Genomic DNA, 25,027 nt, shown 5'->3' on the forward strand with positions numbered 1-25,027 from the left:
ATTGGTCACTGGCAGCCATGAGAAACCCCTGAGGCCCTTGGGCAATTCAGAGACACATATGTCCCCCTTATTTAATCAAGCCCTTTTCTCTCAGCGATCTCTTCTGTCCTCCGGGTCACCAGAACACACCTGTTCCCCTTCTAGGCCCCTCTCGAGGGGTTTGTGCCGGCGCCCAGTGCTCACTGATGCTCTAAAGGCTCCGTGGCCGCAGGAGTACAGTACATGCTTCGTTAAGCAGCGCTGTGCTCTGCTGCCAAGTCCCCGCGGCCCCATTTGCTACACACTCACCAGGGACCGAGCACCCCACATGCGTTATTCCATTATCTTCAAGCCTCTCTGAGGGAAATGTCATTATCTCCACTTTGCAGATAGGAAAATTGAGGTTCAGCATGGTTAAAACATCCCGGGGAAAAAATCCAACAACCCACAAACCTCTAAAATGGCAGGCAGGTTTTGATACCAGGTCTGTCTGATTCCCAAGCTACTATGCTCCAGAGCTCCCATTGGAGGGTCTCATTCACATCCTTCCCAGGGGTCCCTGGGAGGAAGACGGTAGTGTTCCCATTACCATGGTAACATGCACGCTCCTCTAGGGTGTCAACGTATCTTCACATTGTCAGTCCCATATGGCTGCTATACACACACACACACACACACACACACACACACACACGCCGTCAGCGAGGCAGGATTGACTGCTCCCATTTGGCAAATGAGAAAACTGAGGCTCCAAGTTCTGATTGTGTCCTGGCTCCAAGAAGGCAAGTTCTGGGAAGGCAGTGGACACAGCCACATGAAACCACAGCTGCTTGTCCAGCTGCCCTTCCTCGAACTCTTATTTGTTCGATGACCTCGAGGCCACCTCAGACCAGGGCACTGGGTAGGAAGTGGCTAACAGGGCGGGGGCCCCTGGTCACCAAATAATGACATAAGCAAACAGTAGCTATTTGACAGGGGGTGACGACTTCAAAGACAATGCCCAAGCCATTAGGCAAGCCTTGAACAAGTCTTCGTCTTTGGGCAGATTCGGGAAGGTGGGAAGGGTGGGTGAGCCCCGAGCATGACGGGTGCGAGGAAGCGCGTTCTAGGCAAGGGGACGGGGATGCTCTGGAGTCTCCAGTGACTCAGGATGTCACATTCAGAGGACAGTGCTGCCCTCAGCACCACTCAGCACAGCTGATCACACCTCCTCGTTCCTTCTCCCGGGCCACCCCAGCGCCTGATTTTCCTCCCAGCTCATCGGCTGCTGCTCCTTTGTGCCCTTGGCCAAGCTCTGTTCCCTGGGCTCTATTAGGATTCCCCAAGCTACAGTCCCCGGCCTTCTTCTCTCTGGGGCCACTGTTGTCTCTACTCACTCAGTCCCTTAGTGACTTCTCCGGTTTCAAACACCGCCTCCCATCAGAATACCATTAAACATCCTCTGCCCAAGTGTTCCTCTCTGATCCGGCTGCTTTCTGGATCACACGGCTTCCTGCAGAGGTCGAGCAGTGCGCGCACGCTCTACCTGGCCACTCAACTCCTGCTCGCCCTCCTCCAGCTGTCTCCATCCCACGAGATAGCAACTCTATCCTTCCAGAACCTTCTTCTCCCAAACTCTGTGGACATCCTTGCCACGGTTCTCTCTGTCACCTCTCTCATTTGACCCGTAAGGAAATCCCCATGGGCCTGCCTTGCCTGTAAGTGCGGAAGCTGACTGCTTCCCTCCAATGCTGCCCTGGGCAACCGAGCCGCCGCCATGTCTCTCCTAGATCGTGCTGACAGTCTCCTCCCTGGTCCCTAAGCATCGAATATTCCTGGTGCTCTAGGATCTTGTCCGGCTCAGTAGCCAGCTGATCTTTTTAATGTGCAATTTCTCTGCTCAGTGACCTCGATTAGTTCCTCATGTCCTCAGAGTAAAGGCGAAGGTCCTCACAATGGCCTGCAGGTCCTTACACGATCCAGACATGTCTCCCCCAAGCTCCTCTCCTCACACCCTCCTGTTCCCTCTTCTCCAGCCAGCACGCCAGGCACACGCCGAGCTCAGGGCCTCTGCACTCACTGGGTCTTCCTTCCGGCTGGAACGTCCTCCCCAGATAGCCCCATGACTCAGCCCCTCACTGCACCGCGAGGCCACAGACAGCCGTATTTACAGTTTCCATCAGAGCCTCCCAGGCATCCGACTCTCTGGTAAGCTTCACCTTTTCCACACCATCTCCCCAGCTTCTCGGGGCATAAATGGCACACAGTAACCTCCACCCATTTTAGGAGCTAAGTTGGGTGACAGTGAGCAGCTCCTGCCACGCAGTTTACTTCCTTTCCCTGCCGATGGCTTGTCTTTCTTCCCCCCTTTAAAACAGCAAGTCCACGAGGGTAGGGCTCCTTGGCCGTTCTGTCCATGGCTGAATCGTGCCTGGCAAGTGGCAGGTGCTCAATAAAAATGTGTTAAAGTGAGTTCGCTGTTCCCATCTGTTAAATGGCATCAGCAGCCAACAGAGTGCCTGGCACCCAGCGAGCCCTCCGCCAGCCGGGGTCCCCTCTATCAGCAATTCACCTGGCATCCAGAAAAAAGCAGTCCCCGCCCTGCCTCCCCTGGCGCTGTCCCCCTGGGCAAGTCATCCACTCTGAGCCTTAGCCTCTGCACCCATCCTATCTTAACCAATTGCAGCCTCTGGTGCTGTGTCTGTAAACCAGAGGCTCTGAGCCAGAGCGTCTTTAGGGAGTCTTCGCTTTGCAACACTTAACACGAGACTCACTCAACAAAAAAGCCGTCCCCCACTGCATTTCCTGAGCCCACGGGAGCCCCTGGATGAGAGCAACGTCAGTGTGCGCCTCACAGACAGTGAGCAGTGCTGTTACTGTTACCACCACGTTAGAGACCGACTGGAATAACCTTCTGAGGGCCAGCGAGGGCCCCTGGCCCTGGGCCCGCCATGTTGTTTACTCGTCACGTGTCTGCATGGGGCTCACCATGGAGGGGGGGGGTGACTGCGCACATGCGTGACAAACACACACTCCCCATCCCCTGCCAAATCCAGTCCTTGCGAACCTTTGTTTTCCCTTCTTTCAAACAGATCCTAATACAACACACCAGGGAGGGGCCGAGCCAACCGAGCCAGGGGGTCTTGAGCGGCCCTCTGCTGTCCATCCTCCCCTTCTGCCAACCCCCACCCCCGACTCCCACAGGATCTAGGCTCCCAGCCCCTGGCAGGAGACTTCCTGAGCTTGCTCCTGGCTGTTCTACAGGAAAGAGAAGGAAGACTTGCAAGGAAGGGGGAGGGGTGCAGCTGGCTCACAGCAAGGACCCAGGAATCCACCCACAGCTGCCCACTCCCTCCTCCGCCCTGGTTGCCCCTGGTGACCTGGAAGAGCTCCCCAGCTCAAAAGAAAACCCCAGCTGCTGGGATCCAAAGTGTCGGAGAACCGGGGCCAGGCAGACTGTGGGGGCCTGCACCCTGGTGTCCCAGGGAAGCCTCCACAGAGCCTCTATGGGCAGGGCACTGACCTCCCGGGAGGCCTTCGTCCTGTGGGTATAAAGGAGGGACTTTGATGAAGGGGTCATGGTGTCCCACAAACGGTTGAAGTCCCCTGGAGAGCTGGAGTGTAAACACCAGTGAATAACCACAGGACGCCCTTCCTGGTAGCCTTTCCCCTGCCAAATGGAAACTTTCTCTTTGAGCGCTACTCCGTGACCAGGCTCAAGTTCTCCAGCCTCCCCGGCCTCGGAATCGGAGCTGTGAACTAGCGGTCTGGCAGGCCCTCTCAGCGCAGGGCTGTGACGGTAAAATGAACCCCGGTCTGTGAGGGACGAGAGCCACGTCTGGCCCATTGTCAGCACGCGCTGAGTGTTGGATCTCACTGCGACTCACGGGAACATGGGTTCCCAAACGTATTTGCCCTACAGCCCCCCTCCCCTTTTCAGAAACACAAAATTACATGGGGCCCCTCAGCCAAGTAAAAACTTCGGTCCTGTAGCCCATGACTGCTGATAAAGTATGGGCTTCTGCAAACCCCCATGGACACTCCAGCCTCCCCCAGGGCGATCGCGCCCACTCTGAGACGAATCAGTGCACGGAGCCACTCAGACACTTCTGACCTGGGGAGATGCAGCCCAGGTGAGGGAGGGCACCCTTGCAGGCCACACCGCTTGGAAGAAGGCCAGGGTGGGGGTGGGCAGATCTGGAGATCTGGGCTGGCTCTGCCTTAAGGACCACCCGGCTGCTCCCCACTAGCTCGGCCACAGAGAGCCCTTCCTTAGGAGCTGGGCACAGCCCCACCAGCCCACCTCCGCAGCCCCTCTCTGAGACATCCACAGACACATGTCCGGTGCCCGTCCACCTCATCACCTCAGTCCACCAAATGGACATGCCTTCTTCCCTTGTGCCTCCTCTGATACATCTACTTTGACCATATGGACAGGAAATGGACATCTGCTAGCCCACGGCTCATCTCTGCCCATGAGTCTGAGCCGGCCAGCTGACACTGGCCATGGAGGTAGCCCTTAGTCACTCCTCTTGTTCTCGGGCCACTGGCACTCTGGGTGGCCTGCTTGTCATCCTGGCGGGCAGACCCATGTCTGCGCTGGCAATGGGTACGCCCACTGACAGCATTCTTGTGTCTACGCTGGCAGCAGGACTGTCACTGCCCACAGGTCTGTACCCTCTGGATGGTGGGCCCGGGGAATCCCCACAGGCAAAACACCAAGTTCCTTAGGGAAAGGGGGCATGGGGTCACCGGGCATGTATGTCCTCCCTTGCTGGCAGGCTGGCCTGCCAACAGCCTCAGCAGCTGAGTCCTGCTCAGAGGGGCAGAACTGGAGCTGGGACGTGGAATCCGAATCCCGAGCGTGGCCCTGGGATGTGACCTCTCAGGTCTGGGCGTCAGGACTGGAATCTGGGACACACGGTGAGCGGATGAGAGCATGTCTGATCGCAGCATCTTGAGATCACTCGAGGCGACGAGAGCACCGGGGATGTGACACCCAGGGCCGCCTGGCCCCGCCCGCCCCCGCCTGGGCCTGGCCCAGTCAGCCAGGGCTTAAAAAAGCCCCGGGAAATGCCACTTTATTTTGGAGGCGGTATGCTGGGAGAAGAGGGACCAGGCAGTTTAGCTGCCGGCCTGTTCAAAGGTCGGAGGTAGCGACAGTCCTGATGCTTGTTTTGTACCCAAGGTGGCCAGGGTTCAAGACCCTTCCCCAGCAGATGGAGCCCTGCTTGGGGCCCAGACCAGAGGCCCTGGCCTTCCTGACAGCCCGGTATGGCTCTCAATGAGGCTGCGGGAGTCCCGTGTCCTCACACGGCCCCGGGTGGTGTTGGAGTGGGCTCCAAGGGCAGGCTCCAGATGGACTCTTGGGGGTGTGGACTGAAGCTTGACCAGGAACCACCTACTGAGCAAGACCGGTTCAAGGTGGCAACCCTAGGCTTTGACCACTGACAGTGCGGCCTAAGGCCAGGCCTGCACTGCATCTGCCTAATGAGGGCTGAGCCAGACACACCCAAGATCTTCGATGTGTGGGACCCTTGCCTTAGCGACGAGAACATGGAGATGCTGTGACAGACACAGCCTGGATGCAGAAGGCACCGAGGACATCCAGCTGCCTGGCAAGCAGTCTCCACACATCTGTCCATTCATGTCAAAATTGCCGCTCCCATCATGGAAGTGAACACATAGTAGGTACTCAATGGGGCTGATAAAGACACCCAATCACGTGCTGACCCTTATCCCGAGCCAGGCCCACTCTGAGTCTACCTCATCTGCCCATCCACCAGTTCAATGAGGTCCCTTGGGGCCACCCTCACCCCACCCCCAACCTTGAAAATAAGGTAACTGAGGGTTAGAGAGGTTAAGTAACTTGACCAAGGTCAAGTTGAGAAGTGAATTTGAAGCAAGTCCAGTTTTGTCTGGCTCATTCTCCAAACTCATCCTCCCAGCCTGTCAGCACACATTGTATGGCTTTGTGTTGGTGTGAGAGTGTGCACGTGAGCAGGGCCATGCATGTCTGTGTGAGCGCAGGGAGCATGTGTGTGCAGATGTTCCTGTGTTTGCATGTGGAGTTTTTTATAGAAAGACTTGCCCTGTTGTCTTGGTCTTGGGTGTGCTGGAGCTATACTTAGCTGCAGCCGTGACTGTAATGAGCGGTTAGCGGCATGCCAGGCTCCCTCACTGGGACCTGGTTTCCCAGGGAGATCGCCGGGGCCAGTGTATGTGTGCTGGGGGTGCAGCTTGGTGCTGGGGAATGCTCAAAGCAGGGCTTCAAGAGGGAGCCAAGCGATCACAGTGTGGTGCCTTGTACAAGTGGGGCTCCTCTCTGGCTGGAAGAGCCTGCTCCCGCCTAGCAGCTCGCAGGCCTCCGGGCCCTTCTAAGCTTGACCACCTGCCATTTACTCCCATCGTCCATTTACTGGCCCTTGCTCTGCTGGGAGAGCTAATGTGTTGGGGCTCATGTCCAGAGTCCAGGGTTTGATGGCAAAAAGCAGGGGGCAGGTGGCAAGGAGTCCGGCTGACTCACACTGAACCCTCAGAGGGTCCGACCGCCAAGCCCTGGGTCCAGAGGAAGACGAGAGTTCTCCCTATTCCGGAGCAGACCGAAGCCCCCGACACACTCAACCAAGGCTCAACCGGACTGTCCGGGGCCCAACCACTCACTCACTCTGCCCTCCAGGGGTTACAGTGAGACGTGTCCCTGGAAAGCCTCTCCGGCCGGACTCACTGTGCCTGTGAACTGACCCTGATTCATCTCACCATCACCTGTGAGCCCCGCCCCCAGCCCTCTGCAGGCTCCTGCCACGGCCCACCTCATCCCTACATCTGGCACACTCACTTGCGCCCCCTGTGCTGGAGGGTTCGCCCTGCCCATGACCTTGAAGGTTTCTTCTTCCAAGCCCCTTCCTTGGGGTCATTCTTGTGTTCTTATAGAGTGGCCTCTCTTGCCTTCAAGTCCAGTCCTTGGAAGTTTGCCCACCACCCTCTCATCCATCCGCGTGTCTGTCCATCCACCGCCTTAGCCCCTCAGCAGGGTTTCCCTTCTTCCTTGCACCCAGTCACCCACATCATGTTCACGTTCTCATCCACGTCCATTACCAACTTGCCCATTCAACCACCGAATGCTTGGCCATAGGACCACAGGGTCACAGAGCAGGAGGAGGAGCACGGGGGTTGCCCCAGCTTCTTGTCTTTATCGCGAAAAGAAGGCCTGTGAGCGAATCTTTTTACACTCAGCTCACCATATCACCTTGTGCAAACACCTGAATCTCTATGCTCCATTTTTTTCTCTTTCATCTATCAAAGGGGGACCAGACTGAGTCACAGGGCTGCTGTGGGACACATGGCTTGCTTTAGTGACTGTTTGTTCATTGCTATGATGTAACAGGCACCGTCGTTGCTCAAGCTGGTTCTTATCCTATAAGGAGCTGCAGGGGTATGTGCAAGATAAAACAGCCTCAACAGATAGATCAGTTCATCACGGGCTGGAAGTCTGACAGCAAACATTCCTGGGGAAAACCCAGAGCTGAGCTTGCTCCTCCAGGAGGGGGATCGAGAATGGGTGCGTCCAGTAGAGGCCACGCGAGCTGACCTTGAGGAAGATTGGACCTAGATCGGTGGAGGGTGCGAGAGGAAGCATTCTTGATGGCAGGAACAGAGCCAGCAAGGCACAGAGCAGCAAGGGAGCAACGCATGCAGGGGGGGGGGTACGGGGCTGGGATGGGCTCAATGGCTGCTGGGCCCAGAGGTCCAGGGCTGGTAGTCTGACATGGCAGGAGCGGATGGGAGTCCCAGAAGCAACGGGCAGATTCGGAAAGGGCTGTGGACATGGCAAGACTTAGCAAGCCAGGTCAAACCACAGTGGTTCCTCATGCCAAGGCTTTATTCAAGTCCGCAGACTGTCAGGAGGGAAAAAATATCTGCTTGGTGACAGCCAGGCCTCAGGAGACATGATTCCTGCCACCTAGAAAGAAAGCCAGTGCTTGGCATTTCTGACCTTTGTGTCGCTAAATATATCATTGGTGACGGTGGTGCATGCCCCCAGGGCTGTGGAGCCACCGGGGAGAAGTCTGTGGCCTTCCTCCTTATGTCCACAGCTCAGTCAGGCCACCCTCCACCAGCTGCCCCCAGGAATCTGAACCCAGGACTGGGGAACACAGTGCGCCAGGCCCAAGTGCTGGTAAACAACGCCTGGGTGCCAGACGACAGGCAGGGGGACTTTGTTGCCTGTGCCCTTTTGGGACTTGGCACAGCGGGGGAGGTGCAAATCACCACCCTCCTGTCCCACTGATGGAGCTGGGCCCAGCAAGTGGTCACCTGCCCACGTCCACATGGGATGGTCAGACTCAAAGGGCCACTCTCTCTTCTGGTCCTGCCCCTTTGGAGCTCTCGGCCTCCTCCTGACGTGGCCCCACCATCAGCCAAGTTTTCTGGCTCACAAATTATCTGTCTGTTTCTGAGTCTCCCGGAGTCTCCCAACATCCCCAAGAGGACACCACCACCATGCATGACTTACAGATGAGGAAACGGAGGTCTAGAAAATCCAGGAATTGTGGTCCCCACAGGCAGGCTGATCAGAGGACAAGCCAGAAACACCTGTGGTCCCATGAGGACGCATCCACAGCATGGGGCCAGGGCCTTAGCAGGTTGACAGCCACATGAACATCTAAGAGCCCAGCCTGTGACCTCAGTTGCGTCCAGGGCTCTGGCTGGCACCAGGTAGGCCAGCGGGTGGCTGTGTTTCTGCTGCCTGTTCAGAGAACCCCTGAAGTTGGGCATTAAAAATTCATCTGTGAGCAGAGAGCAGTTGGCCCTGCTGGGTAGCTGTGGTGCTGAGTGTGTTCACGGACTTACCCAGATGATGAGGCCTAAGGGGAGTCACACTTGCCCTCTCTGTGGGCAGAGAAAGTCCCCAGGGAGCCACACAGCAAGGCCTGCATCCCCATCAAAGCCTCCCCGAGACAGCAGCCTCCTCTGTAAGAGGACTTTGGGAGCTGACTCTCAGGCCCCTTAGGTGGAGAGAAACCAGTGTCTGCAGAGCATTCTAGAAAGAAGTCCCCCCATCCCCCCACACCCCATGGTGATGAGGGCAGGGACATGTACCTGTGACTGCCTGCGCTGTGTACCACGCCCAATGGCATTCTCTGTCTTCTTCCATTTGCTTTTTGGAAATGGGGGCTCCTGTCATCCCACTGAAGAGCCCTGCTGGTGTAGTGGTTACGCACTGGGATGCTAAGCACAAAGTCAGCAGTTCAAAACCACCAGCCGCTGCAAGGGGGAAAGATGAGGCTTTCTAGTCCTCTAACCCACAGGGTCGTTCTACTCTGGCCTGCAGGGTTGCTATGAGTCGCCATCGACTCAATGGCAGAGTTTGGTTTTGGATTTTTGAGGTGTTCCCGCTGGGCACCTGAGATGACCAGGGCTTACCAAGGAGAAACTGGTTCCCCAAGGTCAGCACAGCCAGGTTTGGGTCCAGGCAGCCTGACCTCAATCTGGCCCATAACCACGACACCACACCTCTTCTTTCAGGTCTGCAGTGAGAACCAGGTGACCACCCATTGGGTGCTGCAGGAGTTTTGGAAAGGACTGGCTGACACCCCCCCTTATTGGTGAGTCACCATGTCTCTCCTCCTCCACATTTACCTCTCCCACCCCACCCCTGCTCCATCCCTACAACCTGATGGCAGCAGGTGTGGCCCCTTCATGTCTTCCTGGCACAGCTGCCCATCAGGGAGTGTGGAGCCTCCCTCTGTGAGCCCAGTTCCCTGCAAGCCCAGTGTGCATAGCCACTCTGGTCCAGAGCTCAGCGAAGTGCTGGGCTGGTGCCCTGGGGAACCCCAAGAGACAGCCCCCCCCGGGATGTCAGCCTATTGTCAGGAGCCCAGTGGGGCTGTGGGGCCCACTGCTCAGACCTTCCTAACCCACTAGCCAGGACCCGCAGGTTCCTGCCCGGTTCCCACACCTGGCTGCCTCGCTCTGCCTTGAAGGGCAGCAGACTCTGTCTTGGGGCTTGTCCTGAGTCTTCCCTCGGCCCCCAGGCTCTCGAATGTCGCCCCCTTACCGCCAAGTCTTCCGGGAAACAGCCCCTGTTGGGTGAGCCTCCCCACCACCGACGCTCACCACCCCAGCCGTCTCCACACGGTAAACTGTATACGTTCCCTAGCCTCTTCTCTCTTGCTCTCCCTGCATTAGCATGCCGGCTTCTTGGGGGCAGAGAGGCTTTGTTTGGTTTGGTGCCTCCTGTCCTTGAATCCATTCCGAAGCCCAGGAACGCTACCTGGGGTTTCTGATACATCAGTCTTCATGGGAGCAGACTACTCAGCTTTCGTCAGTCGAGCAGCTGGTGGGTTGAACTGCTGGCCCTGCAGTTAGCAGCCCAGCATCAGGCCCACAGTGCCACCAGCCCTCTGAGGGCAGAGATTTTTTTGACTTTTGTTCTTTGCTATAAAAGCCTCTAGAGCCTTGCCTGCCACACAGTAGGTGCTCAATAATATCTGTTGAGTGACTGAGCTCACACAAGTCCCTAGCGCAGCACCCGGGATAAGATGAGAAGCCCGGTCCTGCCACTGTGCAGTAGAAAGAGAAGAGGTAAGGTGGGGAGGCATTGGGGGTGCTGGGGCAGGGACCCTGTGAGCAAGAACCAGGAATAGCAAGGGCAGGGGCTGCTAGGTGAGCAGGGGGTGGGGGTGGGGCTGGTTCAGACCAGGAGGAAGGGGTACTCAAGGTCCTGCATAAGCCTGAGAAAGAGTCCTATGGCTTCCATGGCCCAAGTCAAACCAGCAGCTCAGCCTAGGCCCAGGGAGCTTGGCTTCAGAAGCCCCCAGAGCTCAGCTGTCCAGGCTGCTAATATTAGCCCATCTCCACCCAGCCTGTCGTCGGCCTGGCGGGAAAGCCCAGCTCCACCATGGGCACCACTCTCTGGCACTAGCAGGATCCTGCAGGGCCCGTCTCTTGGGCTGTCTGCTCCTTGGGTCTGCTGGACCCCCCACTGTTCTCCATCCTGGGCCCAAGCCTCCTCTTTGAAGAGGACCCATGTCAACGCCCTGAGCTGTGATGCATGACCTCCAGCCGCCTGCCAGCTCCACACTGGCACACTTGTCAGCATCTCTGGTCCCCGCACTTGGCACTAGACCATAGCCTAATGGCCCGCCCTCCCTCCCTCCTTCCCTCAGCCGTCCCTTCCTGGCCCTCTATTGTACCACTCGGCCTGGGGAGGGAGGCAGAGTAGTCCCAGTTCAACAGATGGGGAGACTGAGGCTACTCACATTCACAGTGGGTCACGGGAGAATCGAGACAGAACCCAGGCCTGCCTCTCAGGATGATACTCCTGCTGTCTGGTCCCTGGGAGACAGAGTAAGAGGGACCATGGCACCTGAGGAATTTGGAGGGGACGCCCGGAGCTAAGAGAATGAAGTGGACAGCAGCCCAGGTAAGAGCCAAGAGAAGATAATGGCGTCCACAATAATTAAACACATATTATGTTTCCAGTTCTGGGCTGCGTGCTTAACACATCTAATCTTCCCAACTTCCCTCTGAGTCAGGGGCTATTAATAACCCTCCCTGTGCCACAGATGGACTAGGGAAGCTGTCCAAGGTCACACAGCTCGGAATCGGTGGGGCCTGGATTCGAATGTGGCTTGATGTGCACTTAAGAGACACCTGGGTCTCAGGAGCTTGCTGTCACTCCAAGAAAGATGGAGCCAGGATGAAGTCCGCCTGCTTTCTCCTGGGTCCCTGACCCAGGCTTGAAGCTTGGGGTTCATCACAAAACAGCACCCGAGGTCTTCTTGTCGAGGAGTCTGTTTTGAAAGCCAACAGGGAGGATTCACAAGCACGGCTGACAGGGAAAAGGGAAACCGGCCAAAGAGAACGCGTCCAGGCAGAGAAGAGGGAGAAGAGGAAGGAGAGAACAGGGCTGGCCTTGGGGCGAACCCGCCCCAAGAGAAGGTCCGCCCGCCATTCCTATGTCACCAGCCTTGTCACGGGGGCAGTGGTGGGACCCTGGTAGATCCTCATCCTCAGTGCAGGAGACTCTGGTAGTGCCGTGGGCATGCACTGGGCTGGTAACCAGAAGATCAGCAGTTCAAAACCACCCACCCTCCATGGGAGAAAGACGGGCTCTCTACTCCCGTAAAGAGTTACTGCCTCGGAAGCCCACATGGGCAGCTCGGCCCTGTCCCGCAGGCCTGCTGTGGGTTGGTGTTGACTTGATGTCAGGGAGTTGTGTGAGTGTGTGATTCGGGAGACTGATTCGAACCTCAGTCAGGGCACCGCATGTCAGTGGAGGCTGGTGCTCTGGGATAACATCAGGCAGGTTTCGGCGTCACTGCCAGACGAAGATGGCTCAGGGAGAAGGCTTGGTGAAAACCAGCCAGTGCAAACAGTGCAGTTGCCAACGGTCTGCCTCACCGCTGCACTTGCCCAGGTGCATGGGCACAGGGCTGCCGTGAGTAGGGGCTGGCTGCAGGGCAGCGGCAACAGGAGCCTCTGCTATGTGGTTTGGGAGACCAATCCGTTTGCCCTCAAGCTCTACCGTGGGGTGGGGGGGGCAGCCAGGCTGACTCGGTGTGAAGAGGAGTTTGGAGAGACGAGGGGGCTGGAGATGAAGTGATCCCATCTGGTTCTGCAGGGTGGCAGCAGCAGATGGGACCCACCCATATTGGGACCAGCACTGCCCCTGCCTCTGCCTGTTCACCACGACTCTAGCGTCGGGGGTGGGCGACAGCATTCCCGGGTGAGGCACCAGCGCCAACCTCAAAGCAGTGTCAACGTCTGACTTACCCATTCTCCCGAGATATTTATTTAGCCTTCACTGTGTGCCAGGTCAGGGGTCCTGGTGGCGCTGTCAGCCAAGCACTGGGCTGCAATCCGTGAGATCCGTGGTTCACATCCACTACCCGTCCCTCGGGAGAAAGATGAGGCTGTCTGCTCCCATAGAGTTACAGCTTCAGCAACATGGGGTACAGGAGTCGGAATCAGCTCAATGGCAATGGGATTGGTTTGTGGCTTAGGTTTTGATGCCCAGTCAGCCGTCCCTGTGTGGCGCTAACAGTGTACACTCAAGTTCTAACCTACACGTTGGCAGTTCGGAGTACCTAGTGGAGCCGCAGCAGAATGTCCTGGCAATTGGCTCATGTCGAGATTTCAGCCAAGAAACCCCTACAGGGGCCGTCCCACTTTGTCCCATGGCAGTCTGCCCTGAGCCACAATCCGCTGGATGGCAATGGATCAGGGCTTGTAGCAGGCCATGTCCTGGGTGCCAGGGATGGAACAATGAATAAAAATGCAAAACTCCCCGCCCTTGTGGAAGGTGTGTGTGTGTGTGTGGCGGGGAGACAGGCAAAGAAGTAAACCACATTGGAGATGAAGCCCAAACAACTCGCTACCATCGCGTCCACTCAGACTCCTGGCAGCCCTGCCTCAGAGGGCAATAGGCACGAGATGAGCGGCACTCGGTGTGCCTGCTGCACAGATTCGTAGCGATGATCGCTATGCTGTATAATAATTATGAGTTCATAGTGATGAACATTAAGGCTGTTACTTTGAGGACAGAGATGGGCTTGACCCAAGCTGTGGGGTTTGCAATGGCCTCATACATTGTGAACGCTGGACATTGAATAAAGAAGCCCAAAGAAGAGTCGATGCATTTGAATGGTGAGCTGGAGAAGAACATTGAAAGTGCCGTGGACTGCTACTTAAAGGACCAACGGATCTGTCTTGGAAGAAGTGCAGCCAGGACGAAGCATGGTAGTAGGGCAGGAGGAAAGTCAAGGGAGATGGAGGAAAGAGCTAGGAGTCAAAGGGCATTTATGGAGGTCTAGACAAAGACATGTACATGCAAATATATATAGGAGGATGGGGAAATAGATCTATGTGTCTATATTTATAGGTCAAGTATTAAGGTGGCGGAAGGACCTTGGGCCTCTACTCAAACACTCTCTCAATGCATGAATACCTTCTTTTATTAAATTGGAACTCTATGATGCTCACTCTCCCGACACAACGGCTGGAGCCAAAGTGGGTGTACAAGTAAATGTGGTGAAGAAAGCTGATGGTGCCCGGCTATCAAAAGAGATAGTGACTGGGGTCTTAAAGGCTTGAAGATAAACAAGCGGGCATCTAGCTCAGAAGCAACAAAGTCCACATGGAAGAACACACCAGCCTGTGTGATCGAGGGGTCCCGAAGGGATCAGTTACCAGGCATCAAAGAACAAAAAATCATATCATTGACTGCACACCTCCATGATAGGATCGCTGAAGACAAATAGGTGCATAAGCAAATGTGGTGAAGAAAGCTGATGGTGCCCGGCTATCAAAAGAGATAGTGTCTGGGGTCTTAAAGGCTTGAAGGTGAACAAGCGGCCATCTAGCTCAGAAGCAACAAAGACCACATGGAAGAAGCACACCGGCCAGTGCGATCACGAGGTGCCAAGGGACCAGGTATAAGGCATCATGCAAAAAAAAAGATATAAGTGTGTGTATGTATGTGTATATGTGTGTATATATGTGTGTGTATATATATATATATATATATATATATATATATATATATATATATATATATATATACCATATTAAATGAAGGGGGAAGTGCCGAGTGGAGACCCAAGGCCCAATTGTCAGCCAATGGAGATCCCCTCATAGAGGGGTTTAGGAGAGGAGATGGGTTAATTAGGGTGCGAGGTAGTACCAATGAAGAACACAGCTTTCCCCCAGATCCTGGATGCTTCCTCCCCCCAACTACCATGATCCAAATTCTACCTTGCAGGGCTGGATAGGGCAGAGGCTGTACATTGGTACATATGAGGGCTGGAGGTACAGGGAATCCAGGGTGGATGATACCTTCAGGACCAAGGGTGTGAGGGGCGATGCTGGGAGAGTGGAGGGTGAGTGGGTTGGAAAGAGGGAACTGATTACAAGGATCCACATGTGTGACCTCTTCCTTGGGAGAGGGACAGCAGAGAAGGGGGGAAGGGAGACTCCGGATAGGGCAAGATATGACAAAATAACGATGTATAAATTACCAAGGGCACATGAGGGAGGGGGGGAAAGGGGAGGGAGGGGAAAAAAAAAGAGGACCTGATGCAAGGGGCTTAAGTGGAGAGCAAATGCTTTGAGAATGATTGGGGCAGGGAATATATGGATGTGCTTTATACAATTGATGTATGTATATGTATGGATTGTGATAAGAGTTGTATGAGTCCCTAATAAAATGTAAAAAAAGAGGAAAAAAAAAAAAAAGAAGTGCAGCCAGAGCGTTCCTTCGAGGCAGGGATGGCGAGACTTTGGCTATGTTGGGAGGAGAGACCGGTCCCTGGCGAAGGTCATCATGCTTGGTAAAGTGGTGGGGCTGCAAGAGAGAGGAAGGCCCTCAAGGAGATGGACTGGCATAGCGGCCGCCGCAATGGGCTCAGGCATGGGAGGAGTGGTCAGGATGGCACAGGACCGGGCAGGGTCACATGAGGTCACTGTGGGTGGGCAGCCTCCCACAGCGACCTCATGTGACCCTGGAGAAACAGCAGAACAAGAAAGAGGGTCGGGGAAGGAGCGGAGAGGGTGCAATCTCAGAGGTGATACCCAAATGCAGCCTGAAAGGGGCAGGGCTGAGGGCCTGGGAACCTGCAGGTGGACGGATTCTGCGGGGAAGCTTGAGCTGTGGGCCAAGGAGGCCAGGGCAAGTGAGGAAAAGAGGCAGGAGAAGTGCGTTCAAACTTGCAAGCCCCATAAGGACTTTGATTTCTTCTCAGAGTGAGTCTGAAGACACTGGAGCAAAGGGAGTGCCTGGTGGTGTCGTGGTTTACATGTCCGGCTGCTCCCTCCAAGGTCAGCCGTTCGAAACCACCAGTTGGTCCTCACAAGAAAGACCAGGCTTTCTACGTGGTACAGAGTTGCAGTCTCAGAAGCCCCCAGGGGCGATTCGGCCCTGTCCTGCCGGAATGGACTCATGGCAGTGGGGTTTGGGTTTGGAAACGGAGCCAGGGTGAGCAGCATCTTCACAGGCTAGCTTTGGCTGCTGAGTGGAGAGACGCAGGGAGGACTGCTCAGAGGCCTTGGCGGAAATCCAGGGGAGAGGGATGATGGCTTCAATCAGGGACGCAGGAGTGGAGAGGACAAGGTGGAGAGCCAACAGGAGGTGCTGACGTGTAAGGAAACAGGGAGCTGAGGAGGAGGACGAGGACGAGGTTTGGGGTCTGAACCACGAGAAGGATGCCGTAGCCATGTACTGAGATGGGGCCAAGCCCCCAGTCACCAAAACGCCGTGGCTCCCAGGAAGAAGAGAAGCATGCATGCAGCCCTGCCACACTGCACAGCCCCTCCCGCATGTCCTGGGTTTGCTGCTTCCCTGGGCACGGGCCCAGGGCTTACAGCAGCGCTGCTCAGACTGGAATGTGCACATGGGCCATCGAGGGATCTCGTGGAAATGCAGATTTGGGACCAGGAAGGTCTCAGGTGGGCCCAGACAGCCTTCAAGTCTAACAAGCGCCCAGGAGATGTGGATGCGGATACCGCTGGTCAGGGGACCACTCCAGGAGTAGCGAGAGCCCCTAAGATGCCCCAGGCCCCATGGCAGGGCTGCGTCTCACTGAGTGCAAGCATCATCTGGGGCTCCCTGGCCCCCTTCCCAGACCAAGGACCAAATTCTCCTGGGACAGAGCCCAGCTGGCTCAGAGCGGAGGGTCAGCCAAGGCTAGGAGTCCCCTAGCAACCCCTGCTATGCCATAGCAACCCCTGCTAGCACCCTCCCACCCCAGCCTTGGCCCTATACAACACAGCACCCACCCACGCCACCCCTGAGCACTGCACCCCAACACTACTATTGTCCTCACTGCCTCTGCGCCAGCTCCCACAGCCCAGAGGTGCATCTCCCCTCGGTGTGCGCCTTTCTGCCCATCCCCAGAGGAAGAGGAAAGGCCCAGAAAAGGGCCCTGGTGCCACCCATGGGGTCCTAGCAAGCATGCCTCCAGAAGCTGGGGGTCCCGGGTGTGTGCTACGCAGAGGGCTGGGTGAGCCTGCCATGTCCACAAGGCCTCACGGCGCCCAGGATGACTGCTGGCCTCACACAATGCTTACGATGCCGTGAATGATTGAGAGCAGGTTGAAAGAGACTGGGTGCACGTCACAGAAGCCCTTCAGACCCCCTCTCCCTGGGCACCATGGGAAGGAATGAGCGGGATGGGGATGTGGAAGGAGAAATAGGGAAGAACCAATTTGGTTCCCACCCTCCTCTGGGAGCTGGAGCCCAGAATTTGGGACTCCTGGAATGTCCGAGCTGCAGAGGGACTTAGCGGTCTCTAGGATGATCCCTGTGCATCACAGGCGGACAAAGTGGGGCCTGAAGGGGTGAAGGGGCGGGTTAGCTCTGCCTGCTAGCTCCTCATCCTGTACTGGCTCACTTGCTTGATGCCCACGACCAGGGCGTCTGTTGTCTGCGGCTTCATGTCTCCGCCTACCCTGGCGGGACCCTCAGACTGATGGCCTGCCTGTCCTGAGCTCCGGACCTCCAGACCTGACCCACTGACCTCAAGCTCCACGCCACGCAAGCCTGGATACTCTGTCCCCAACCCAGGTCCCTAACTCCCAATGGAAGTAGTCAGTGAGGGCGGGAGCTGCAGGCTGGGCTCTTGGGAGCTGGGCCTTGAGTTTGAAGTTCCCAGATTCTGTCAAGAATGGAGAGGACACTGCAGGGAAAGGGGGAGATGAACACGAGTCCAGAGGCTGGACTGAGGGCTGAAGACTAGACGGCCAGGGAGGGGCCTGGCAGAAGGGAGCAGCAGGAGCCAGCCGAAGCTAGCTTCCGGAGCAGAAGGCATCAAATGCCAGGCTGAGGAGGAGCCAGCATTCCCTGCTTGGTGGGGAATGGCTCTCAGCCTTTCCCAAGCCCCCTGCCAGTCCCCTCCAGGCCACATGGTGTCCTAGAACCTGTGTGGATTGGGATGCAGATGAGGTACCTTCTGGAAACTCTCAGCTCAGCCCAGCCCAGCCCGGCCTGACCCCTGACTGTGGAATGTTGACCGTCAGAGCTGTGTCAGACAGACCGAGGTCTGAGCACAGGCCCCAGTGCTGCCAGGCTAGGTGACTGTGGGCACGTTGCTTACCCTTCAAGGCTGATCAGGTGTGATACTGGCCTGATCATCATTCAGTCTCGCGGGAGTTTGTGGGAATGAAAGGAGACAATGTGCCCCCAGCCCATTCAACGGTGTCTGGCGCATCACACCGGCCTTACAAAATACTGTCGTTTTGTGGTTGGGCTCTAGCCCACAGCGACCATGTGCTCCACAGGGGAAGGCACCGCCCATTCCTGTGCCATTCTTACAGTGGTTCGGTGGCAACCCCTGTGGCCATCCACTGAGAGCCCTGTGCCTCTGCCTCTTCTCTGCCCTTCGCGTGACCAAGCGTGACGTCATTGGGGGCCGGTCTGGGTTGACTGGCCTGAGGAGGTTGACAGGGTCTTGGGAGGGGAGTGGGAATGAGAAATGGCAGGGGGAGAGCAGGTAACCGCTTACGCTACGTAAGGGTCCACTGGTTGGCTGTGGGTCGTACCGTGGTGGCTTCTGGGTTGCTGTCATGCTGGAAGCATTTGGAACACCAGCAAGGTCACTCGTGGTAGACGGCTTTCAGCAGAGCTTCTGGGCTAAGACAGCCAGGGAGGACCCGGCGGTGCACTTCTGAAAATTAGCCATGAAAGCCCCTACCCAGAACGACTAACAGAAAGGTGGGTGATGGGACACAGCGTAAGATATGAAATAATAATAACAATATACAATTGATAAAGGAAAGGTCAGGGAGGGAGCGGAAAAAAGAGGAGCTGATACCAAGGGCTCAAGTAGAAAGAAAATGTTTTGGAAATGATGATGGCAACATATGCACACATGTGCTGGATACAATGGATGTGTGGAATGCTATAAAAGCTGCAAGAACCCCCAATAAAATGGTTTGTAAATAAATAAAGCTGCTACCCATTCCCCACACACCCTATCTTGTGTAGCCCTTAGCCCCTAGGTCGGAAGGTACTCCCCATGACCCCTAACGGATGGCAAAGATGGCACCAGACAGGGTGGAGCTCTGCCCTGCTGGGCATGAAGCCTCCCGGAGTCGGAGCGAGCTTGACCCCAGTGAACACACCAAGGGCAGATGAGACCGCCACAGCTTCCCTTCAAACGGAGAACCAAAAGGAACATGCATGGCAGGCCTGGCCTAGGATCCTGAGTCTCCCTGATTCTCACGGTGGCTTGGACAAGGGGATGCCCCTCTCTGAGCCTGTTTCTTCTCCACTGGCTGAGGGCATTGGCTAGAGGTGGCCTGGGAGCATCCACCGCACTCCGACGGTCCCACCACACCGGGGAAAATGGTCACTTCCTTCCACCCGCGTGGTTCCGCTGGGAAAAGGACTGAACAGTGAACTGGTCCCAGACTTCTCAGGGCCCTGTTTGCCTCTGAGACTATACCCAGAGCAGGAAGCTTGGGCCAAGGTGGTAGCCAGGTTGGCCCAAGGGCTGACAGGAGGCAGTGACTCAAAGCCTTGACCTTTTGGGCCAGAGCGAATGCGCTGGTCATGCGGCAGCTCAGAATAGCCGGAGACACTATATTCAGCTGTCATGGGAGGCCCCGAGATCCCAGGTCCAGGCTGCAGGCCCTGGGAGTAGCACACCCCCACCCCCACCCGCCCTTCCCCCATCTCTGAGTCAATCCACCTCCTTCTCAGGGAGGCTCAAGCCAATTCTCTCCACAGCTCCATGCAGAGCACAAAAGTGCCCCCAGGGCACCAGACTCCAAATACTGTCTGAAGAGTTGAACCTGAGCCAGCCCCTCTCACTAACCTGTGGCCTTGAGAAAGCACTCCTCTGTGGGCCTCAGCGTCTGCGTCTGTGCTAAGAACAGCTCCTGCTCCGTGGAGCACACAGAAGCTTATCGTGTGGACAGGAAGACTAGCCTGAACCCAGCAGGGGAGCTAATAGACATTTTATTCTAAATGCAATGGTTCTTTGACTGTGAAGAACCTGGTTCTGAGCCCTCACTTGGCCTGTAGGGTCCTGGAAGTAATGTTTAAGAGGATGTGAGGAGGAAAGAGGGGTGAGCCAGGAGGAGTGAGTGTGCCAGAGGAAACAGCATATACAAAGGTCCTGGGGCAGAGAGAGGGAGGCCAGGTGGCTGGAATCCAGAGGGTAGTGGGAAGAGCTGGTCCAGAGGAGGCTGGAAGGCGGCAGGAAAGTGCCCCAGGTTTTTCCACGGAAGACTGTTATCTGAGAGACTGAAGAGGGCCCTGCGGTGGACAAAGTGGAGACTGAATGGGAAGGGTCAGGCTGGGTGTGGAAACGTGGTCCGAGGTCGTTGGAGAGGTGGTCCAGTGGGAAAGAAATGGTGGCCAAGGGGACGGAGGGAGGAGAAGGTGACCTGAGAGCCAGGAGGGAAAAGGATCATGCAACCAATTGTATTGACACCAGCAGTCCTCCCTTAGGCCAGGCCCTTGGCTCCGGGCTGTTCACATTTCATCCTGGGCATCCTTACCCCTGCCCTTGGAGGGCCAGTCCTGTTTCAGAAAGGAAGAGGCTAGGGAAACTGACTAGAAAAGGCCTGAGTTCTGATGTTCACTTCCAGGATGGGGTGCTGGGGAGGGGAGTTGGTGGTACCATTCAAAACCACGGTGACCCCTGACAATGCACATGGGCCAGGGGACACACTTTGGGGGAGGAGGAGAGGATCACACCAGTCCCATCTTCCTGTCACATGGGACCTTGTCCCAGGAGAGGCTCTGGAGTGGGGAGGGCTAGGTTCCCAGGATGTTCTGCCCCGGCTCCCGTTACATGCCAAGCCAAGGTTCAGGGTCCTTGGTCTGCTGGGACCGAAGCAAGGAAGCGCAAGTCAAGTCAGACTCTGGCTGTTGGGCAGAGGTGGGCTTCCTTGGCTTGAAGTGCTTGTGCTCTTTCTTGCCATTTGGAAGGTCAAAACGATACTGGGGGGAGAGGGGTCGTGTGGATGTCAAACACACACACACACACGACACTCTTGGCCCTGGCTGGACACAAAATGAAGGTCCAGGTGACAACACGCTAATCATAGACCAAAGCCAATGGTCTCAAACTTGAGCTAGCCCCGGAAGGAAAAGGAGGGCGGGCTTCAAACCAGTGCTGCCCCCGGCTGCCCCAGCGCCTCCCTTGCCCTGTTCTTGCCTCTCCAGACCTTTGAGAATGTGCACTGCCCACCCCAGCCATCTGAGCGACTGACTTCTACTTGCCTCTCAAAACCTGCTCTGACATTATCCTCCTGGGGCGGGGGATAGGGGGGCAGTTCTTCCACCCCACCGTCCAGGCTGGGTTCCTACAGGATTCTGTGCTCCCAAGATCCCCAGGAGTCCTCTTACGGCCCTTACCGCAGAATGCCATCATCCTTCTTGTCCCTCAGAAGACAAGTGAGGCTCCTCCTGCCCCAGCTCACCCTTCAGGCTCGAATGGTCCCCATTTCCCAGAGCCAGCGCCCCAGCTGGAGGTGAGGTGGCAGCTCCTCAGAGAAAGGGGACCTCATCATCTCCATCATGCACCAACACGAGCCTGAGCTATAACTGTATTTGGACAGAGGATGGGGCATGGGGTGTCAACCCTAACTCACACAGCTTCCTTCGACCCAGGAGATGGAGGCAGGGAGCAAGCAGTGTCTTCTTGGAGGAACACGCATCTGGGCACATCCAAGATCTTTCCCACACAAGCACACAGCAAGACTGGGGCCGCACACACAGCACCCTGTCACCCACAGGGTCTCGCACACACAACTTCACATATGGCTTCTGTCCACCCCCACCCTCAGGGATACACAGCCTGTCACTTGTCACACACATGCAGCCTTGAACACGGAGGGTCTCGGGCACACACACACACATCTCGCATGCCAAGTTTCACCTTGGCACATAGCCCTACACTCACCGGGCAACACACCCCAAGTCTCTTGTACTTTCTCAGAATCTCTTGCAACACAGAGAGCATCTCTCTCACACACGCAGCCCCTCCCCGCGTGCGTCTCTTATGTACATCCTCTCCTCCTAGTGCCCTCCTCACACACCCAAAGTGCATCTCTCGGGACACACGGAGCTGCCTCTCTCCCCTTGGCATCGAGGTTTTCTAACACGCAGACTCACACACTCACAGAATCTCTCTTACGAGGTCACCAGCTCCCCCCCAAGACACACACACGCATTTTATTCTCACACACATTTTATTCTCACACACATGAAGAGTCTCACGCTCACTCAGATCTCTCTTACACACACACCGGTTTCTGCTCTCACACACAGCCTTTCTTTCATGCACGTTTGCAATGTGATGCCCATCTAAGAGGACTCTGAGCTAGAATCAGAATAAAACTGTCAATTTCTGTCCACTAAGTGGAAGGAGCTTGGTGCCCTGAGAGGGGGAGGGGTAAACAAAGGTGACAGGAGCGGGGCAGCGGCAGCTGCAGCACAGCAGAGAAGGAGGGAGGGAGAGAGGGAGTCAGGGAGAGAGGGTGGGCAGGCTGGTCCCTACGCAGCTGATCTGCAGAGAGGCAGCGCAATGCAGCTAGGCCAGCTGGGCACGTGTGTGTGTTTGGGTGGGTGGGGGTGGCACGCAGGAGCCTGGTTCTAATAGTGGCTCTGCCCTCAGTTCTGGGTGGCCTTGGACAGGCCCCTCCCCTTCAGGTCCTCAGTGTCCTCATCTGTCTCTCAAGGGTTGGAAGGGCCTCCAGCCTTTCTGTGAGGTGACCAGGGAGAGAAGGGCACAGGTAGGTTAGGGGAAGTGCCCTCTCCCAACCACCTCCATGCCCTCTAAATCACCCAGCTTTGCCCTCAGCGTGAGCATTCATCCAAGAGAATGAAGACTGCTCTATCAAGCTGCAGATGCCAACCGGATCCTGATCCAGACAAGCTGGTTCATTTGTCTTTAGTAGGGGAAGGCCCCCGTAATACAGGAACTTAAGGTGGGAGGAGACCAATAGGGGAGGGGGTTACAAACTGCCCCATATGACCTCAGTCCTAAAGCTGAGCCCAAGGATGGGGACAGGATTGGGGGAGGGAGGGGCAGTTTAATGCCAAAGTCAGGAAGTGAGAGGACAACAGGGACACTGGGCCTCATCCTTGCTCGGATTGTGTGTGTGTGTGTGTGTGTGTGTGTGTGTGCAAGGAATAGGGAAAGAGATGAAGCCGCCCAAGGTCAAATGTGGGTTGGACAGGCAGCTGCTCACCCAAGCCCTTGCCCAGCATGCCCTCCTCCAACATGTGTGTTGGTTCAACCTCCGAGCCCCCCTCCTCCCCACTGCTCAGCCAGTCTCCAGTTACATAATCCTCGGGCTGAGGGGGCCTGTGTCAGGGAAGGCAAGGCGAGGGGAGGTCTCTGAGGGCCCCAGTCCACTTTGGGGAATGGGAAGGAGCTGGTAGACAACTCAGAGGAATGACCTTGGACACAGTCCTCAGTGGCAAAACCACGGGCCTGGCTCTACACACACACACACACACACACACACACACACACACACACACACACACCTGTTCTGGAATTCAAAGGAGAAGACTTTTGACCTACTGTCCCCTCCTTCATATGGCAAAATCTTAGGGTGCTGTATCCCAATGATCAATGAACCACACGTGTGCCTCAACACAGCCTTCCTCTGCTCGTGGGAGCCTCAGTGACCCGAGTCCCCTCCCCCACTGCTCCTCTACAGACACCTCATTCCCTGGCTGCACCCCAGTGGGCAGGGGAAGTGGAGGGGAAGTACTGAAGGCCAGCAGGGCAGAGGTAAGGGGTGGCTTGGCAGGGGGTGAAGAGGTGGGGAGCAGAAGCCTCACAAAAAAGTCTTTATTCTCCACTGGACTGAGCTGGGTGGCCCTCCTCTCATGCCTGAGCCAGAGCTGGTGCAGGCCCGGGGGCAGGGGGTCTGTCTCAGAGCACAGGCTGCCACAGTGCCTCCCTTTTGGCTCAGTTACTAGGAGTTCAGCAAGAAAGGTCTCTAGGGCTCACACCACAGCCCCCTGCATCTTACAAGTGACCAAAATTGATGCCGAGAGAGCCTGGGTGGCAGGGTGTGTGTATGTGTGTGTGTATAGGTGTAAGGTCAATATCAGAGTGTCCTTTTTCAACAAGCAGCGGTCACTAAAGATGAATGTTCGATGCAGACACACCCACCTCTCTCACACCTCCTCCTTGCAGGTCCCCCCAAAACATCTTCTCCTCACCTCTCCACAGGTTCCGGATGAAGGTAGCACAGGCCTGAGGCCAGCCAATCTCTAGCGGCCGACCCTTCTGAGCAGGAGGAAGGGCAGCCTCTTTTCCTGGGAGTGGGTGTGAGTGGGTTCAATCCCCCTACACACACACACACACACACACACACACACTCATACACACACTCCAGGCCCACACCAACTGTGGTGCATGTCCTGGAGTCATTTCTGAGTCACAGCCACCTTCCTGGGCAAAGCAGAACTGTCTCCGCGGGTAGCCTCAGCTGTAACCTTTATAGGAGACATCGCCAGGGCCTTGCTCTCAGGCCCTGCTCTTGGGTTCAAACCACTGAGCTTTCCATTAGCAGGGAGTGCCTTACCATTGCACCACCAGGGGTAATAAGCGACTCCTTAGTCAAAGGGTCCCCCTGGACCCTCTCCTCAGAAGAGCCAGAGGCTGCTCCCTGGGGCAGGGGAGGTCTGTCTCTGTGTCCCCCCAAGCCTCAGGTGCTCCTGCAGCCCTTTCAGCTGCAGACCCCTGCCACTGGGTGTGTGTATGGGAGGGGCTCCCCTTCTGCCTCCCCAACTACTATCTAGTGGGCAGTTCTTTCCCACACCTTCCTAACATACAGGAGCAAAGACACAACCATGTACACACAGGTGCTTATGAGCACAGCACACCAGCATGCTCATGTGCTCCGTCTGTCCCCCTGCGCCCTCTCCACCCAAACATACACCACCACACTGACATAAATCTGCGACACACACATTCATACCTACTCATACATAGTCCATTCAGGGCCACAGACACAGGCTCTTCCAGACACACAACATCAGTCACTCTCCACAAGAAACACCCTTTCCCTTCCACGCGTGTGTACACACACCTCC

At 56.2% G+C, this 25,027-nt stretch overlaps 1 protein-coding gene across 1 annotated transcript in view; it reads right to left on the bottom strand.

Moving 5' to 3' along the window:
• KCNC1 (potassium voltage-gated channel subfamily C member 1) overlaps nucleotides 1–25,027 on the bottom strand; it is a 52,931-nt gene that overhangs the window by 27,241 nt on the left and 663 nt on the right. The gene's annotated exons all lie outside the window — the stretch shown is intronic.

This window comes from Tenrec ecaudatus, chromosome 4, assembly GCF_050624435.1.
Source record: "Tenrec ecaudatus isolate mTenEca1 chromosome 4, mTenEca1.hap1, whole genome shotgun sequence".
In the NCBI taxonomy this organism is placed as follows: domain Eukaryota; kingdom Metazoa; phylum Chordata; class Mammalia; order Afrosoricida; family Tenrecidae; genus Tenrec; species Tenrec ecaudatus.